The following is an 18,538-nucleotide window of genomic DNA, read 5'->3' on the forward strand; positions in this document are numbered from 1 at the left end:
ACACGCACACGCACACACACCGACGGAAGATGAAACCATGCAAGGCACCAACCAGCACATCAGGAGCAATCAGGGGTTCGGAGTCTTGCTCAAGGACACTTGGACACTACCTCTGGGGGAGCCCACAGGGATCAAACCGGGAACCTCGCCACATCCTGTGATTATAATATGAACTCTTTGAGAGCTGGAAACGGGATCACGGAGGACTGTTGTGTCGTCTCGTGTTTTTAATGCGTTTCTATAAATGTTTTTTATAAACCTCTTCCTCGTTGGAGGTGTCTGTGTCTTCGTAACGGTTTGTCTCATCGCTCTGTCTTCGTAACGGTTTGTCTCATCACTTTGTCTTCGTAACGGTTTGTCTCATCACTTTGTCTTCGTAACGGTTTGTCTCATCGCTCTGTCTTCGTAACGGTTTGTCTCATCGCTCTGTCTTCGTAACGGTTTGTCTCATCGCTCTGTCTTCGTAACGGTGTGTCTCATCACTTTGTCTTCGTAACGGTTTGTCTCATCGCTCTGTCTTCGTAACGGTTTGTCTCATCACTTTGTCTTCGTAACGGTTTGTCTCATCACTTTGTCTTCGTAACGGTTTGTCTCATCACTTTGTCTTCGTAACGGTTTGTCTCATCACTTTGTCTTCGTAACGGTTTGTCTCATCACTTTGTCTTCGTAACGGTTTGTCTCATCACTTTGTCTTCGTAACGGTGTGTCTCATCACTTTGTCTTCGTAACGGTTTGTCTCATCGCTTTGTCTTCGTAACGGTTTGTCTCATCGCTTTGTCTTCGTAACGGTTTGTCTCATCACTTTGTCTTCGTAACGGTTTGTCTCATCACTTTGTCTTCCGTGTCACCAGTGTTGGTTAGGGTTAGCACCAGTTAACACCAGTGTTGGTTTCATCGACTAAAACTATGACAAAGAATGTTCGTCGACTACCTTTTTTCATTTTTTTAATGAAAGGTTCTGTGAATGACGTAGGAATGTAATCCAGAATGTAATCCACTTGGTGCTGACTGTATTTACTTTTAGATCACAAAGACTACATGACATAAAATACCCTAAAAATGTATAGTTTATGTTAAAAAAGAACTATGAAGGTTGTGTGAGCGACTCTTGTAGATCTGATATTGTCACTAACGTATCACAAAAGAACGCTCCTCGTTCCAAGCTTTTAAATCTGTTATTTTCACCGTTCAACAGTGTATAGGGCTTTTAAATCTGTTATCTTCACCGTTCAACAGAGTGTATAGGGCTTTTAAATCTGTTATTTTCACCGTTCAACAGAGTGTATAGGGCTTTTAAATCTGTTATCTTCACCGTTCAACAGAGTGTATAGGGCTTTTAAATCTGTTGTTTTCACCGTTCAACAGAGTGTATAGGGCTTTTAAATCTGTTATTTTCACCGTTCAACAGAGTGTATAGGGCTTTTAAATCAGTTATCTTCACCGTTCAACAGAGTGTATAGGGCTTTTAAATCTGTTGTTTTCACCGTTCAACAGAGTGTATAGGGCTTTTAAATCTGTTATTTTCACCGTTCAACAGAGTGTATAGGGCTTTTAAATCTGTTATCTTCACCGTTCAACAGAGTGTATAGGGCTTTTAAATCTGTTGTTTTCACCGTTCAACAGAGTGTATAGGGCTTTTAAATCTGTTATTTTCACCATAGCTAGGCGGGAAATTGATGTGATAGTTCAGTTGGTGATGAAAGCATGAAATTCGCCACAGATGACCTTCATATGACCCTAATTGATAATCAACCTCGGGCCATGCAGAATTCCACCATTTTTCAAGATGGCCGCCAGTTTGCAATTGGACCTATACGTTTTGGACAATATCTCTTTGCTAGGGCTGTAAATCTTTGATTTCACCATTTTGATATAAGAGAAGATCAAAATAACTTTAGGTTTCAATATGGCGGCATGTTTTCCAATATGGCTGCCAATAAACTGCATAAATGTACATCTGCTCATGGTTAATGCACAGTTGGTGATAGAAACATGACATTTGGCACAGATCACCTTTATGACACCCTAATTCATAATCAACCTTGGGCCATGCAGAATTCCTAAATTTGTCAAAATGGCCACCAGTTTTAAAAATGGCTGCAACTGGACCTATATTTTGGACTATAGCACTTTGCTGAGGCTGGATCTTTGATTTCCACCTAAGGGAATATGTCCTGGAGGTATTTCTACCAGGTAAGATACAAAATAACATTAAGTTCCAATATGGTGGCATGTTTTCCAATATGGCTGCCGATAAATTGCATAACTGTACATCTGTTCATGGTTAATCCACAGTTGGTGATACAAGTATGACATTTGGCACAGATTACCTTTATACCACCCTAATTGGTAATCAACCTCGGACCACGCATAATTCCTCCATTTTACAAGATGGTTGCCAGTTTTTACCAGTTGAAATGGCTTCAACTGGGCCTAGGTTTTTGACTATATCCTTTTGCAGGGGCAGTATTTTTTAATTTCCCCTTCATTTTGATATAAGAGAACATGTTCTGGAGGCATTTCTACCAAGTAAGATCAGAAATAACATTAGGTTCCAATATGGCGTCATGTTTTCCAGTATTGCTGCCGATAAATGATTATGGTTAATCCACATGATCTTATAACATGAGCTCCAACACCACATGTGCTTAAATAATAATTGTATTAATAATTAACATACACAGGATCCATTTAGGTTTTCAATGACCTAGGTTCAAATAGCGTGGCATATTTTGAAATATGGTCACCATCACCATACACAAACTTAGATCCGATAAAGCTTGGTGAAGGTTTTTGGCACATCTTTGCAGCTTGGTATGCAGTTATGGCTTTGTGCAGATTCTTAGTTTTGTCTGTCTTGTTACAGGTCATTCAAAAGCTACCAAATCACTTTAAAATGTGGCGCAAATGGGCAGATGTTACTTTTAAGGCTGCTGCGAGTGAATTTAGCCGAAGATACTTTACACTTCTCTTCTGATATTAACTTCCTTTTTCTTTCCAATGTTGATGTTTTTAACTGTTACCATGAGTCTTGGTATGTAGCTTTGTTCAAGTGTCAACTGAATTCCATCATCAAGTTGCCTGGGGTCAAAAATAATTGGCATGCAATTAATTTTGTAAAAACAACTTTGTTAGTTCAATCACTGTGTTTTGTTATGGCCGCGTTGCGTTGTGTGAGGGCTTCGCTTCGGAGGCAGCCAATCATGACTAGGTTGCTACTACGCGATTTGCTACACAAGTCTCATATAGCTTAAGCGGCATTTCAGAGTATGTGGTCAGACTGGGAGTCTGACCACATACATTGGCTTTAATAGGGGCAGTCAATCATGACTAGGTCACTAAAATAAAATGAGCTGTTGTATGCCAGGTTTCCACCTGGCAAAAAATACACTACAATAATTATGGGATACAACTGGGCTGGTCTCAGTAACATCACTATCCTACCCCCAGTCCGATCATTCATCCAATGCTATGAATTTCCTATATGTACACCTTCCGAAAGACTAAAGCCCTGTCTTCCTTGGCTCGGCTCTCCCGCGCTGGCACATCATGTCAATTCAGGTGCGGCTGTTTAACTTTAATTTGGGGCAAGTGATTGAACCCCATGCTGAGTATCACAGCTATAGTGTCAACCAGTGTACCCTGGTACTGCAATAACACAATAAAAACTTGTCAATTGGGCTTTTGGGCTTTTGAAAACCTGTCAGGCATCTTCCCAAATTGAGGAATTCTGCATGGCACGAGGTTGATTACCAATTAGGGTGGTATAAAGGTGATCTGTGCCATATTTCATGCTTGTATCCGGTCTGTGTATTATCCATGAGCAGATGTACATTCATGCAATTTATCGGCAGCCATATTGGAAAACATGTCACCATATTGGAACCTAAGGTTATTTCTGATCTTACTTTGTAGAAATACCCCCAGAACATATTCTCTTATATCAAAATGAGGGGGAAATAAAAAATATTACAGTCTCAGCAAAAGGATATAGTCCAAAACATAGGCCCAGTTGAAGCCATTTCAACTGGTGAAACCTGGTGGCCATCTTGAAAAATTGAGGAATTATGCATGGCCCGAGGTTGATTACCAATTAGGGTGGTATAAAGGTCTGTGCCAAATGTCATGCTTGTGTCACCAACTGTGGATTAACCATGAGCCATGAATCATGAGTAGTACAGTTATGCAATTTATCGGCAGCCATATTGGAAAACATGCCACCATATTGGAACTTAATGTAATTTTGTTATCTTACCTGGTAGAAATACCTCCAGAACATATTCTCTTATATCAAAATTAGGGGGAAATCAAAGATTCAGCCCCAGCAAAGTGATATTATCCAAAACGTAGGTCCAGTTGCAGCGATTTTTAAAACTGGCGGCCATCTTGAAAAATGTAGGAATTCTGCATTGCCCAAGGTTGATTATGAATTAGGGTGTCATAAAGGTGATCTGTGCCAAATGTCATGTTTGTATCACCAACTGTGCATTAACCATGAGCAGATGTACATTTATACAGTTTATTGGCAGCCATATTGGAAAACATGGCGCCATATTGGAACCTAATGTTACTTTTTATATCGTACTTGGTATAAATACCTCCAGAACATATTATCTTATATCAAATTGAGGGGAAATAAAATATTTACAGCCCCAGCAAAGTCATATAGTCCAAAAACGTATGTACAGTTGCAGCCATTTTTTAAACTGGCGGGCCACCTTGAAAAAATTAGAATTCTGCGTGGCCCGAGGTTGATTATCGATTAGGGTCATATGAAGGTCATCTGTGCCAAATTTCATGCTTTCATCACCAACTGAACTATCTGTTCAGCTATTGAAACAGCTATTTCCCGCCTAGCTACCATTCAACAGAGTGTATAGGGCTTTTAAATCTGTTATTTTCACCGTTCAACAGAGTGTATAGGGCTTTTAAATCAGTTATTTTCACCGTTCACGACTGGGGGTCTCCGGACCACACGGGGACCACCTGGAACCCCCTCAAGGACCACATAGGGACCACCTGGAACTCCCTCAAGGACCACACGGGGACCACCTGGAACCCCCTCAAGGACCACATAGGGACCACCTGGAACTCCCTCAAGGACCACACGGGGACCACCTGGAACCCCCTCAAGGACCACACGGGGACCACCTGGAACCCCCTCAAGGACCACACGGGGACCACCTGGAACCCCCTCAAGGACCACACGGGGACCACCTGGAACCCCCTCAAGGACCACACGGGGACCACCTGGAACCCCCTCAAGGACCACACGGGGACCACCTGGAATCCCCTCAAGGACCACACGGGGACCACCTGGAACCCCCTCAAGGACCACACGGGGACCACCTAGAACCCCCTCAAGGACCACACGGGGACCACCTGGAACCCCCTCAAGGACCACACGGGGACCACCTGGAACCCCCTCAAGGACCACAAGGGGACCACCTGGAACCCCCTCAAGGACCACACGGGGACCACCTGGAACCCCCTCAAGGACCACACGGGGACCACCTGGAACCCCCTCAAGGACCACACGGGGACCACCTGGAACCCCCTCAAGGACCACACGGGGACCACCTGGAACCCCCTCAAGGACCACACGGGGACCACCTGGAACCCCCTCAAGGACCACACGGGGACCACCTGGAACCCCCTCAAGGACCACACGGGGACCACCTGGAACTCCCTCAAGGACCACACAGGGACCACCTGGAACCCCCTCAAGGACCACACGGGGACCACCTGGAACTCCCTCAAGGACCACACGGGGACCACCTGGAACCCCCTCAAGGACCACACGGGGACCACCTGGAACTCCCTCAAGGACCACACGGGGACCACCTGGAACCCCCTCAAGGACCACACGGGGACCACCTGGAACCCCCTCAAGGACCACACGGGGACCACCTGGAACCCCCTCAAGGACCACACGGGGACCACCTGGAACCCCCTCAAGGACCACACGGGGACCACCTGGAACCCCCTCAAGGACCACACGGGGACCACCTGGAACCCCCTCAAGGACCACACGGGGACCACCTGGAACCCCGTCAAGGACCACACGGGGACCACCTGGAACCCCCTCAAGGACCACACGGGGACCACCTGGAACCCCCTCAAGGACCACAAGGGGACCACCTGGAACCCCCTCAAGGACCACACGGGGACCACCTGGAACCCCCTCAAGGACCACACGGGGAGCACCTGGAACTCCCTCAAGGACCACACGGGGAGCACCTGGAACCCCCTCAAGGACCACACGGGGACCACCTGGAACTCCCTCAAGGACCACACGGGGACCACCTGGAACTCCCTCAAGGACCACACGGGGAGCACCTGGAACTCCCTCAAGGACCACAAGGGGACCACCTGGAACCCCCTCAAGGACCACACGGGGACCACCTGGAACCCCCTCAAGGACCACACGGGGACCACCTGGAACTCCCTCAAGGACCACAAGGGGACCACCTGGAACCCCCTCAAGGACCACACGGGGACCACCTGGAACCCCCTCAAGGACCACAAGGGGACCACCTGGAACCCCCTCAAGGACCACACGGGGACCACCTGGAACTCCCTCAAGGACCACACGGGGACCACCTGGAACCCCCTCAAGGACCACACGGGGACCACCTGGAACCCCCTCAAGGACCACACGGGGACCACCTGGAACTCCCTCAAGGACCACACGGGGACCACCTGGAACCCCCTCAAGGACCACACGGGGACCACCTGGAACTCCCTCAAGGACCACTGGTTTCCGTCGACTAAAAACCAAGACGAAAAATGTCCGTCGACGACCTTTTCTTCGTTGACGAAAACTGAATGGAAACTAAATGAAAACTAAGCCACGACGACTAAAACTAAGACTAAATATACTGACGATTTCGTCAACAAATAAAAACTAGACTAAAATGTTAGGAAGGGACTAGTGGACAAGAGATCCAGTATGAGTCTTTTTACACTTGGTTGGCATGCTGAAAATAGCCGATCTACAAGCTCACAACATGTCGAGCTGCGACGCGTTGTGAGCTTGTAGATCGGCTATTTTCAGCAAATGTTAAAACAGTCATTACGTCGGCATCAAGGCTCGCCAAAACACATTTTTGTCGACTAAATCAACTGTAGATTTAGTCGACTAAAATCTTATGATGTTTAGTCGACTAAAACTAGACTAACACGCCAGGTGACTAAAATGTGACAAAAACTAAATTAAAACTTCAATTGCTTAACCCATTTAGGCCTGACGTCGAAATTAAAAAAAAAAAGTCTTCTAAATCAGTTTTCAATTGTCAGTGGTGCTCAATATTTCATTTCAAGGACCCCCAGAATTATCTGTAATTGGCCGCCGACCCCAATCTGAAAATATGTTGTTCCAGGGACCCCCCCAAAAGCAAAGATTTGAGTTAAAAATGTTCACTCTGAAAGAATATATATTTGCGCCACATTTTCATGATTTTTCAAAAATAGCAGACCTAGTGCCGCGCTACGAGCTCGGTGGCGCGCTACGAGCTCAAATGCGCCAGGGCGCATTTCCGAACGCACCCTATAACACCATAAGACGTTCCCGCCCAGAATGGACCGAGGAGTGAGAACCTGACATCCGGACCGAGGAGTGAGAACCTGACATCCGGACCGAGGAGTGAGAACCTGACATCCGGACCGAGGAGTGAGAACCTGACATCCGGACCGAGGAGTGAGAACCTGACATTTTTCCTCATAGACATTTCAAAAAGTATTTATTTAAAGACTGTTACGCCAACTCGAGTCGTGACAAATCATGACAACAAACACAATATTTTGGATAAATATTGGACAAATAATTACAAAGAAGGAAAAAAAACAAAAAAAGTGTTGTAACCTGCCGTTTTCTTCTTCTTTCTAATTCTTTGTTCGGCCCAAAATTTTTTGTTTGTTGTCATGATTTGTCACAACTAGAGTTGGCTTTGTACGAGGCTTAAAAGGTCTTCAAATAAATACTTTTTGCAATGTCTATGAGGAAAATGAACAGGGAATCATTTCCTGGGCCCTGGTAGGGGGCGGGACTGGGCCCTGGTAGGGGGCGGGACTGGGCCCTGGTAGGGGGCGGGACTGGGCCCTGGTAGGGGGCGGGACTGGGCCCTGGTAGGGGGTGGGACTGGGCCCTGGTAGGGGGCGGGACTGCCATGCTCTATAGACCAATTATTTGTTTACAAATATTGGGACTGGGCGGAGTCACGGGTGACTGTTTCATGTAATCAATTCCCAACAGATCTCCAAACCCGTTTTTTTGGGGAGCGCTGGTTTCAGTTCATTCACATATTAACATTTATACTTCATTGTGTGTTGACTAGTGAGGTGCACCCTAGGAGACATTTATACTTCATTGTGTGTTGACTAGTGAGGTGCACCCTAGGAGACATTTATACTACATTGTGTGTTGGCTAGTGAGATGCAACCTAGGATACATTTATACTTCATTGTGTGTTGACTAGTGAGGTGCACCCTAGGATACATTTATACTTCATTGTGTGTTGACTAGTGAGATGCACCCTAGGAGACATTTATACTTCATTGTGTGTTGACTAGTGAGGTGCACCCTAGGAGACATTTATACTTCATTGTGTGTTGACTAGTGAGGTGCACCCTAGGAGACATTTATACTTCATTGTGTGTTGGCTAGTGAGATGCACCCTAGGAGACATTTATACTTCATTGTGTGTTGACTAGTGAGGTGCACCCTAGGAGACATTTATACTTCATTGTGTGTTGACTAGTGAGGTGCACCCTAGGAGACATTTATACTTCATTGTGTGTTGACTAGTGAGGTGCACCCTAGGAGACATTTATACTTCATTGTGTGTTGACTAGTGAGATGCACCCTAGGAGACATTTATACTACATTGTGTGTTGACTAGTGAGATGCACCCTAGGATACATTTATACTTCATTGTGTGTTGACTAGTGAGGTGCACCCTAGGAGACATTTATACTTCATTGTGTGTTGACTAGTGAGATGCACCCTAGGAGACATTTATACTACATTGTGTGTTGACTAGTGAGATGCACCCTAGGATACATTTATACTTCATTGTGTGTTGACTAGTGAGGTGCACCCTAGGAGACATTTATACTTCATTGTGTGTTGGCTAGTGAGATGCACCCTAGGAGACATTTATACTTCATTGTCTGTTGACTAGTGAGATGCACCCTAGGAGACATTTATACTTCATTGTGTGTTGACTAGTGAGATGCACCCTAGGATACATTTATACTTCATTGTGTGTTGACTAGTGAGGTGCACCCTAGGAGACATTTATACTTCATTGTGTGTTGACTAGTGAGAAGCACCCTAGGAGACATTTATACTTCATTGTGTGTTGGCTAGTGAGATGCACCCTAGGAGACATTTATACTTCATTGTGTGTTGCTAGTGAGGTGCACCCTAGGAGACATTTATACTTCATTGTGTGTTGACTAGTGAGATGCACCCTAGGAGACATTTATACTACATTGTGTGTTGACTAGTGAGATGCACCCTAGGAGACATTTATACTTCATTGTGTGTTGACTAGTGAGGTGCACCCTAGGATACATTTATACTTCATTGTGTGTTGACTAGTGAGGTGCACCCTAGGAGACATTTATACTTCATTGTGTGTTGACTAGTGAGATGCACCCTAGGAGACATTTATACTACATTGTGTGTTGACTAGTGAGATGCACCCTAGGATACATTTATACTTCATTGTGTGTTGACTAGTGAGGTGCACCCTAGGAGACATTTATACTTCATTGTGTGTTGGCTAGTGAGATGCACCCTAGGAGACATTTATACTTCATTGTGTGTTGCTAGTGAGGTGCACCCTAGGAGACATTTATACTTCATTGTGTGTTGCTAGTGAGGTGCACCCTAGGAGACATTTATACTTCATTGTGTGTTGGCTAGTGAGATGCAACCTAGGAGACATTTATACTTCATTGTGTGTTGACTGGTGAGATGCACCCTAGGAGACATTTATACTTCATTGTGTGTTGACTAGTGAGATGCACCCTAGGAGACATTTATACTTCATTGTGTGTTGACTAGTGAGATGCACCCTAGGAGACATTTATACTACATTGTGTGTTGACTAGTGAGATGCACCCTAGGAGACATTTATACTTCATTGTGTGTTGGCTAGTGATTGCTAAATCTAAAGACTAAATCTAGAGACTAAATCTAAAGACTAAATGCTGTGTTGTTGTTCACAACACTGTAAGACTAAATCTAAAGACTAAATCTAGAGACTAAATCTAGAGACTAAATGATGTGTTGTTGTTCACAACACTAAGACTAAATCACAATTTGCTGTATGTAGAGAATCCGGCAGCACCAGATTCCTGTACTGTGTGTGTGTGTGTGTGTGTGTGTGTGTGTGTGTGTGTGTGTGTGTGTGTGGAGGAAAACACTCATTATCACGGCATCAAGGCCCGCCAAAATGCATTTTAGTCGACTAAATCAACTGTAGATTTAGTCGACTAAAATCTTATGATATTTAGTCGACTAAAACAAGGCTAACATTAAAACATTCCAGTTGACTAAAATGTGACCAAAACTAAATTAAAACTATTCAAGAGACTAATGACTAAAACTAAAATCTAAATTTGCTGCCAAAAACAACAGTGACACAAGGTACAGTGGTGGGTCATATGGACATGAAGGACACAAGGTACAGTGGTGGGTCATATGGACATGAAGGACACAAGGTACAGTGGTGGGTCATATGGACATGAAGGACACAAGGTACAGTGGTGGGTCATATGGACATGAAGGACACAAGGTACAGTGGTGTGTCATATGGACATGAAGGACACAAGGTACAGTGGTGGGTCATATGGACATGAAGGACACAAGGTACAGTGGTGGGTCATATGGACATGAAGGACACAAGGTACAGTGGTGGGTCATATGGACATGAAGGACACAAGGTACAGTGGTGTGTCATATGGACATGAAGGACACAAGGTACAGTGGTAGGTCATATGGACATGAAGGACACAAGGTACAGTGGTGGGTCATATGGACATGAAGGACACAAGGTACAGTGGTGGGTCATATGGACATGAAGGACACAAGGTACAGTGGTAGGTCATATGGACATGAAGGACACAAGGTACAGTGGTGGGTCATATGGACATGAAGGACACAAGGTACAGTGGTGGGTCATATGGACATGAAGGACACAAGGTACAGTGGTGGGTCATATGGACATGAAGGACACAAGGTACAGTGGTGGGTCATATGGACATGAAGGACACAAGGTACAGTGGTGGGTCATATGGACATGAAGGACACAAGGTACAGTGGTAGGTCATATGGACATGAAGGACACAAGGTACAGTGGTGGGTCATATGGACATGAAGGACACAAGGTACAGTGGTGGGTCATATGGACATGAAGGACACAAGGTACAGTGGTGGGTCATATGGACATGAAGGACACAAGGTACAGTGGTGGGTCATATGGACATGAAGGACACAAGGTACAGTGGTGGGTCATATGGACATGAAGGACACAAGGTACAGTGGTGGGTCATATGGACATGAAGGACACAAGGTACAGTGGTAGGTCATATGGACATGAAGGACACAAGGTACAGTGGTGTGTCATATGGACATGAAGGACACAAGGTACAGTGGTGGGTCATATGGACATGAAGGACACAAGGTACAGTGGTAGGTCATATGGACATGAAGGACACAAGGTACAGTGGTGGGTCATATGGACATGAAGGACACAAGGTACAGTGGTGGGTCATATGGACAAGAAGGACACAAGGTACAGTGGTAGGTCATATGGACATGAAGGACACAAGGTACAGTGGTGGGTCATATAGACATGAAGGACACAAGGTACAGTGGTGGGTCATATAGACATGAAGGACACAAGGTACAGTGGTGGGTCATATGGACATGAAGGACACAAGGTACAGTGGTGGGTCATATGGACATGAAGGACACAAGGTACAGTGGTGGGTCATATGGACATGAAGGACACAAGGTACAGTGGTGGGTCATATGGACATGAAGGACACAAGGTACAGTGGTGTGTCATATGGACATGAAGGACACAAGGTACAGTGGTGGTCATATGGACATGAAGGACACAAGGTACAGTGGTGGGTCATATGGACATGAAGGACACAAGGTACAGTGGTGGGTCATATGGACATGAAGGACACAAGGTACAGTGGTAGGTCATATGGACATGAAGGACACAAGGTACAGTGGTGGGTCATATGGACATGAAGGACACAAGGTACAGTGGTGGTCATATGGACATGAAGGACACAAGGTACAGTGGTAGGTCATATAGACATGAAGGACACAAGGTACAGTGGTAGGTCATATGGACATGAAGGACACAAGGTACAGTGGTGGGTCATATGGACATGAAGGACACAAGGTACAGTGGTGGGTCATATGGACATGAAGGACACAAGGTACAGTGGTGGGTCATATGGACATGAAGGACACAAGGTACAGTGGTGGGTCATATGGACATGAAGGACACAAGGTACAGTGGTGGGTCATATGGACATGAAGGACACAAGGTACAGTGGTGGGTCATATGGACATGAAGGACACAAGGTACAGTGGTGGGTCATATGGACATGAAGGACACAAGGTACAGTGGTAGGTCATATGGACATGAAGGACACAAGGTACAGTGGTAGGTCATATGGACATGAAGGACACAAGGTACAGTGGTAGGTCATATGGACATGAAGGACACAAGGTACAGTGGTAGGTCATATGGACAAGAAGGACACAAGGTACAGTGGTAGGTCATATGGACATGAAGGACACAAGGTACAGTGGTGGGTCATATGGACATGAAGGACACAAGGTACAGTGGTGGGTCATATGGACATGAAGGACACAAGGTACAGTGGTAGGTCATATGGACATGAAGGACACAAGGTACAGTGGTGGGTCATATGGACATGAAGGACACAAGGTACAGTGGTGGGTCATATGGACATGAAGGACACAAGGTACAGTGGTAGGTCATATGGACATGAAGGACACAAGGTACAGTGGTAGGTCATATGGACATGAAGGACACAAGGTACAGTGGTAGGTCATATGGACATGAAGGACACAAGGTACAGTGGTAGGTCATATGGACATGAAGGACACAAGGTACAGTGGTAGGTCATATGGACAAGAAGGACACAAGGTACAGTGGTAGGTCATATGGACATGAAGGACACAAGGTACAGTGGTAGGTCATATGGACATGAAGGACACAAGGTACAGTGGTAGGTCATATGGACATGAAGGACACAAGGTACAGTGGTAGGTCATATGGACATGAAGGACACAAGGTACAGTGGTAGGTCATATGGACATGAAGGACACAAGGTACAGTGGTAGGTCATATGGACATGAAGGACACAAGGTACAGTGGTAGGTCATATGGACATGAAGGACACAAGGTACAGTGGTAGGTCATATGGACATGAAGGACACAAGGTACAGTGGTAGGTCATATGGACATGAAGGACACAAGGTACAGTGGTAGGTCATATGGACATGAAGGACACAAGGTACAGTGGTAGGTCATATGGACATGAAGGACACAAGGTACAGTGGTAGGTCATATGGACATGAAGGACACAAGGTACAGTGGTAGGTCATATGGACATGAAGGACACAAGGTACAGTGGTAGGTCATATGGACATGAAGGACACAAGGTACAGTGGTAGGTCATATGGACATGAAGGACACAAGGTACAGTGGTAGGTCATATGGACATGAAGGACACAAGGTACAGTGGTAGGTCATATGGACATGAAGGACACAAGGTACAGTGGTAGGTCATATGGACATGAAGGACACAAGGTACAGTGGTAGGTCATATGGACATGAAGGACACAAGGTACAGTGGTGGGTCATATGGACATGAAGGACACAAGGTACAGTGGTGGGTCATATGGACATGAAGGACACAAGGTACAGTGGTGGGTCATATGGACATGAAGGACACAAGGTACAGTGGTGGGTCATATGGACATGAAGGACACAAGGTACAGTGGTGGGTCATATGGACATGAAGGACACAAGGTACAGTGGTGGGTCATATGGACATGAAGGACACAAGGTACAGTGGTGGGTCATATGGACATGAAGGACACAAGGTACAGTGGTGGGTCATATGGACATGAAGGACACAAGGTACAGTGGTGGGTCATATGGACATGAAGGACACAAGGTACAGTGGTGGGTCATATGGACATGAAGGACACAAGGTACAGTGGTGGGTCATATGGACATGAAGGACACAAGGTACAGTGGTGGGTCATATGGACATGAAGGACACAAGGTACAGTGGTGGGTCATATGGACATGAAGGACACAAGGTACAGTAGTGGGTCATATGGACATGAAGGACACAAGGTACAGTGGTGGGTCATATAGGACATGAAGGACACAAGGTACAGTGGTGGGTCATATGGACATGAAGGACACAAGGTACAGTGGTGGGTCATATGGACATGAAGGACACAAGGTACAGTGGTAGGTCATATGGACATGAAGGACACAAGGTACAGTGGTAGGTCATATGGACATGAAGGACACAAGGTACAGTGGTGGGTCATATGGACATGAAGGACACAAGGTACAGTGGTGGGTCATATGGACATGAAGGACACAAGGTACAGTGGTGGGTCATATGGACATGAAGGACACAAGGTACAGTGGTGGGTCATATGGACATGAAGGACACAAGGTACAGTGGTGGGTCATATGGACATGAAGGACACAAGGTACAGTGGTGGGTCATATAGACATGAAGGACACAAGGTACAGTGGTAGGTCATATGGACATGAAGGACACAAGGTACAGTGGTGGGTCATATGGACATGAAGGACACAAGGTACAGTGGTGGGTCATATGGACATGAAGGACACAAGGTACAGTGGTGGGTCATATGGACATGAAGGACACAAGGTACAGTGGTGGGTCATATGGACATGAAGGACACAAGGTACAGTGGTGGGTCATATGGACATGAAGGACACAAGGTACAGTGGTGGGTCATATGGACATGAAGGACACAAGGTACAGTGGTGGGTCATATGGACATGAAGGACACAAGGTACAGTGGTGGGTCATATGGACATGAAGGACACAAGGTACAGTGGTGGGTCATATGGACATGAAGGACACAAGGTACAGTGGTGGGTCATATGGACATGAAGGACACAAGGTACAGTGGTGGGTCATATGGACATGAAGGACACAAGGTACAGTGGTGGGTCATATGGACATGAAGGACACAAGGTACAGTGGTGGGTCATATGGACATGAAGGACACAAGGTACAGTGGTGGGTCATATGGACATGAAGGACACAAGGTACAGTGGTAGGTCATATGGACATGAAGGACACAAGGTACAGTGGTAGGTCATATGGACATGAAGGACACAAGGTACAGTGGTGGGTCATATGGACATGAAGGACACAAGGTACAGTGGTAGGTCATATGGACATGAAGGACACAAGGTACAGTGGTGGGTCATATGGACATGAAGGACACAAGGTACAGTGGTAGGTCATATGGACATGAAGGACACAAGGTACAGTGGTGGGTCATATGGACATGAAGGACACAAGGTACAGTGGTAGGTCATATGGACATGAAGGACACAAGGTACAGTGGTAGGTCATATGGACATGAAGGACACAAGGTACAGTGGTAGGTCATATGGACATGAAGGACACAAGGTACAGTGGTAGGTCATATGGACATGAAGGACACAAGGTACAGTGGTAGGTCATATGGACATGAAGGACACAAGGTACAGTGGTAGGTCATATGGACATGAAGGACACAAGGTACAGTGGTAGGTCATATGGACATGAAGGACACAAGGTACAGTGGTAGGTCATATGGACATGAAGGACACAAGGTACAGTGGTAGGTCATATGGACATGAAGGACACAAGGTACAGTGGTGGGTCATATGGACATGAAGGACACAAGGTACAGTGGTGGGTCATATGGACATGAAGGACACAAGGTACAGTGGTAGGTCATATGGACATGAAGGACACAAGGTACAGTGGTAGGTCATATGGACATGAAGGACACAAGGTACAGTGGTAGGTCATATGGACATGAAGGACACAAGGTACAGTGGTGGGTCATATGGACATGAAGGACACAAGGTACAGTGGTGGGTCATATGGACATGAAGGACACAAGGTACAGTGGTAGGTCATATGGACATGAAGGACACAAGGTACAGTGGTAGGTCATATGGACATGAAGGACACAAGGTACAGTGGTAGGTCATATGGACATGAAGGACACAAGGTACAGTGGTAGGTCATATGGACATGAAGGACACAAGGTACAGTGGTGGGTCATATGGACATGAAGGACACAAGGTACAGTGGTGTGTCATATGGACATGAAGGACACAAGGTACAGTGGTGGGTCATATGGACATGAAGGACACAAGGTACAGTGGTGTGTCATATGGACATGAAGGACACAAGGTACAGTGGTAGGTCATATGGACATGAAGGACACAAGGTACAGTGGTGTGTCATATGGACATGAAGGACACAAGGTACAGTGGTAGGTCATATGGCCATGAAGGACACAAGGTACAGTGGTAGGTCATATGGACATGAAGGACACAAGGTACAGTGGTAGGTCATATGGACATGAAGGACACAAGGTACAGTGGTAGGTCATATGGACATGAAGGACACAAGGTACAGTGGTGGTCATATGGACATGAAGGACACAAGGTACAGTGGTGTGTCATATGGACATGAAGGACACAAGGTACAGTGGTAGGTCATATGGACATGAAGGACACAAGGTACAGTGGTGTGTCATATGGACATGAAGGACACAAGGTACAGTGGTAGGTCATATGGACATGAAGGACACAAGGTACAGTGGTGGTCATATGGACATGAAGGACACAAGGTACAGTGGTGTGTCATATGGACATGAAGGACACAAGGTACAGTGGTGGTCATATGGACATGAAGGACACAAGGTACAGTGGTAGGTCATATGGACATGAAGGACACAAGGTACAGTGGTGTGTCATATGGACATGAAGGACACAAGGTACAGTGGTGGTCATATGGACATGAAGGACACAAGGTACAGTGGTAGGTCATATGGACATGAAGGACACAAGGTACAGTGGTGTGTCATATGGACATGAAGGACACAAGGTACAGTGGTGGTCATATGGACATGAAGGACACAAGGTACAGTGGTAGGTCATATGGACATGAAGGACACAAGGTACAGTGGTGGGTCATATGGACATGAAGGACACAAGGTACAGTGGTAGGTCATATGGACAGTCTCTGCATCAACAGTTATTGAGTTGAAAGGAAGGTTTGTTTTTGGGCCGTCTGATAAAACTACATCTGCATAATGTTGTTGTATACATATTATATATTGTTACTATAGTATTATATTATTATTATAGTATTATATGAGTTGTTGAACTGGTATAACTACTTACTACACATCAGGGTCAAGTTTCATAGAGTATGTCACCGGCAGCTTTCCAAGTTCGTCCTTGAATAGATCTGCATACTCCGTGAAGATCTTGTGTGGCAGGTTGGCATCCGTGTTCACACTGAGTTGGTGAACGTCATTGCTCAGTGACACCAGCTTCGTGCGCAGGCACGCTAGTAGGCCTAGTAGTGGCTGGACATTTCTCTCAACGACATGGAACTGAAGTGAGTATTGCTGACCTGCCAGTTGACATTGTAGGAAGACTGAGCCCACTGTGTTTATCAAAGTCCCTCCGTATGCGACGAGGTTGGTGATTATTGAACGGTCAATCAGCTCCCCGCTCTCCACATGTTGGAAGGCATCATAGGATAAAACATTGCATTGGCCACCTGTGTCGACCTTCATCTCGACAGGCCTGCCATTGATGTGTACAGTGGTGAATGCTACATTTTTCTCGTGTACGTTAGAGTCTATTGTGTCCACGACCACTGGTGTTATTCCATCAATACAGAATGACTCATCATCGCTAGCGCCACCTGTGGCCTGGTTCAATTCAAGTTGATGGACAGATTCCCTGGAACTCTGTGTCCTGGAGTACCTCTGTGCTGATCTGCAGCACTTCTTGTAGTGGTTCCATTTCTTGCATGTATGGCATTGTTGACCAAAAGCCGGGCAATTGTCTCTCTTGGCATCATGGCTACCACCACAATTATTACAGCTGGTCATCACCAGGCTGTGCATTTCTCCCTGTCTGTGGTCTCTGCCGTGGCTCGAATCTCTGCTGTGGCTCAAATCTCTGCTTCCTTCCACATTTGTACTGCAGACTGTCAACACTAGTGGGAGCATGTGATGACAATGCCCTTGGGTGGTGCTCCGTCTGCTCATATATTTGACACACAGAGACAGCCTTAGCTAGAGTCAGCCCTCCGTCACGCAGCAAGATTTTTCTCAGATTATCATCATTTATGCCATAGACTAATCTGTCCTTGATGAGCTCCTCACGCA

The 18,538-nt window shown here is 45.7% G+C and overlaps 1 protein-coding gene across 3 annotated transcripts in view; it reads left to right on the forward strand.

Annotated features, from left to right (window-relative positions):
• LOC306917891 (uncharacterized protein) overlaps positions 1 to 1,013 on the forward strand; it is a 46,174-nt gene extending 45,161 nt beyond the window's left edge. For 2 of the 3 annotated variants that reach the window (XM_079530786.1, XM_079530784.1), the window contains one exon: positions 1 to 1,012. This exon is cut by the window's left edge and continues 170 nt beyond it. The gene's annotated coding sequence lies outside the window, so the exon portion shown is untranslated. The other variant, XM_079530785.1, reaches the window with a different exon arrangement.
• Positions 1,014 to 18,538: the final 17,525 nt, after the last annotated feature.

The sequence above is a fragment of the Electrona antarctica genome (assembly GCF_951216825.1).
Source record: "Electrona antarctica genome assembly, contig: scaffold_73, whole genome shotgun sequence".
Lineage (NCBI taxonomy): Eukaryota > Metazoa > Chordata > Actinopteri > Myctophiformes > Myctophidae > Electrona > Electrona antarctica.